Below are 3099 nucleotides of genomic sequence, written 5' to 3'. Positions count from 1 at the left end.
CTGTTTTGTTCCTGAATGAATCAACCGTTTAAATGATTCGGTTCAGTCGCAATGACTCACTTATTAACAGTGACTTGGTGCCACCTACTGGCAGTTTTAATTTCACATTTAAAGGGGTCCTATTATGCTTTTTCACATAATTTCAAATATCAGTATTTGATATTGACACAATATTTACACTGAAGCTCGCAGGCGGCTATGGCAAGGGGTGTGACATTTCCAGACCAGGCGCTGAGTGCTGGTCTGGAAAGTACTGGTCTGTCACAGCACACACTGACCCAGCTAACCAATCACAACACACACTGGCCCAGCTAACCAATCACAGCACACACTGGCCCAGCTAACCAATCACAGCACACACTGGCCCAGCTAACCAATCACAACACACACTGGCCCAGCTAACCAATCACAGCACACACTGGCCCAGCTAACCAATCACAACACACACTGGCCCAGCTAACCAATCACAACACACACTGGCCCAGCTAACCAATCACAACACACACTGGCCCAGCTAACCAATCACAACACACACTGGCCCAGCTAACCAATCACAACACACACTGGCCCAGCTAACCAATCACAACACACACTGGCCCAGCTAACCAATCACAACACACACTGGCCCAGCTAACCAATCACAGCACACACCGGCCCAGCTAACCAATCACAACACACACTGGCCCAGCTAACCAATCACAGCACACACCGGCCCAGCTAACCAATCACAACACACACTGGCCCAGCTAACCAATCACAGCACACACCGGCCCAACAAACCAATCACAGCACACACTGGCCCAGCTAACCAATCACAGCACACACCGGCCCAACAAACCAATCACAGCACACACTGGCCCAGCTAACCAATCACAGCACACACCGGCCCAACAAACCAATCACAGCACACACTGGCCCAGCTAACCAATCACAGCACATTTCGTATTTCAGAAGGCGGGCCTTCATTTGATACAGGAACTATTCGAGCCCTACATGCCAGACTGGGGAGAGAGGTGTTGTAATAATGTAAAATATGTGGAAAATAATGTGTTTTTCGAACAACCTAGTATGAGAGCCTGTTCTAGTACATCCCCCAAAACAAAATCAAGACTTTGTAAAAGAGCATAATAGGACCCCTTTAAAGTATATTTTCTTTTTTTTTTTATAATTTCAAATATCAGTATTCAACGTTTTATATTTAAAATATCAAAACAGTATTAATGCATTTGTAACTGCAGGTTAAATGCATTCATGTCCTGCATTAAACAGTGTGTAAATGCATCTAAATGCCCCTTCGAATGCAGCTTCTGTGTTTTCTCTGCATTGCAAAGGTTAATTTTGTCAATACTGATTTAATTTGCTCGATAACAGCCCAAATGACTTATTCTAATTGACTGTTTCAATTTAAGAATTTGACTGAAAAGATGATGCACACTTTTAGAAAAAAGGGGCTTTATAAAGGTAAAAATACCCATAAAAGGTAAAAAATCTATTTAAACTTATTGAAAAAGATTAATTTCTATCACTGCTGTGAACTGATCACCACACAGAAAGGTGGCTGACAGAGTCAGCTGTCCACGGTAGTCCTTAAGATATCAGCACAATAACACACTCATCAAAATATCGTCTAATTATCATTATCGATAAAATCCCAGAAAATATTGAGATATATTTTTTGTCAATATCGAACACCCCTAATATATTTAATGTTTTGTTTAGAAAAAATAAAATAAAATAAATATGAGAAGTGCCCTTTTTTTCCACTTGAGCCCCTGCCCCTCAAAATGTCTGTGCACGTCCCTGCTAAAGAAGGTTATTGTAAAGTGTTACCCAATTATGTTTTAGTGTCTTCTGGTAAGTGTTTCTCTGTCTGTAAGATGATGCTGAAAACATACTGAGGTCACTAAAAGATTGTATGTATCACTTACCCAGTAAAAGCAACAGACTCTTGTTTGTAGAATGTTCTCATGTTCATTTTAGGCAATTTGTGATTCTTTCTGCTTTCATTTGAGGATGTTTGAATAAATGTTGTTCCTTGGAGAAACACATCAGTTCAACTTTATCTCAGAGTCACATTATCCAATTGCTCCTCCCACTTTTCTCTCTGACTGGAGCTGGAAAAATTTTCACACACACACACGCATGCACGCACGCACGCACGCACGCACACACACACACACACACACCATCTTGTAGCAACAAAACAAGTGAACACATTTTTACTGAAAACAATGATACCTTGAAACTTCAGTTTAGTTATTAATGATAGCAAAATGCCAATGCTTGTCAATATTTTTACATCCATCTCTTTGGCGGACATTTATGACTATCCAAGGTATAAGTGTCATGTTGACATGCTTACATTAAATACTAGGTGTGAATATCATTGGGTACCTATAACCAGAGCTGGATAGATTACTTACAAAATGTAGCATGTTACTGATTACAGATTACATAATGAAAACCGTAGTTAGTAACAATCCAGGTTAATCGTTTTAGATAATGTAATCTGACTGTTTTTAGATTACATTTAGATTTATTTTTCATTAATCAAACTTGTTTTACACTTACTATTTAACATTTACACTTACAATATTGATATAAAAACAAAGAGAAAGAAAATGTTCACATTTGTTGACATCACATTAGTGAGTAGCGGATAGTTGATAAAAAGGTAATAATTCATTATATCATCAAAATATAAGTAAATAAACAGTAAAATTATAAATATTTTATTTGTTTACCTGCATGTCAATCTGACCATTATATCAAATGTTTGGGAATCCCTGCATTACATAAACATACATTAATAAACACGAAAACAACAATGACATTATAGTCAAAGTGTATGGGATTTTTAGAAAGTAAAGTTTAAATCACACCAATATTCCTGACTTGATTTTTAGTTATTTGACCCCTAGAATCAAGCTATGCATTCACCTTGAGAAGTTGATCTTTGCTTCCAAAACACAGTGACTTCAGCCATACAGTCAATGGCTATCTCATTTGGTAGTCATTTGGCGATAGGGCTAGGCAACTTGGGTATCATCTGCATAGCAAACTGCATGGCAGTTTGGTTCTTTCTCATTTGACTTAGAG

At 38.4% G+C, this 3099-nt stretch overlaps 1 pseudogene; it reads right to left on the bottom strand.

Moving 5' to 3' along the window:
* The window catches only part of LOC107754933 (uncharacterized), a 21769-nt pseudogene extending 19794 nt beyond the window's left edge, over window positions 1-1975 (bottom strand).
* Between the last annotated feature and the right edge of the window lie 1124 nt (window positions 1976-3099).

Source organism: Sinocyclocheilus rhinocerous, unplaced genomic scaffold, assembly GCF_001515625.1.
Source record: "Sinocyclocheilus rhinocerous isolate Xijiao unplaced genomic scaffold, SAMN03320098_v1.1 scaffold2577, whole genome shotgun sequence".
Classification (NCBI taxonomy): Eukaryota; Metazoa; Chordata; class Actinopteri; order Cypriniformes; family Cyprinidae; genus Sinocyclocheilus; species Sinocyclocheilus rhinocerous.
Note: the sequence above shows the minus strand (reverse complement) of the source record. Positions and strands in the feature narration are given on the sequence as shown.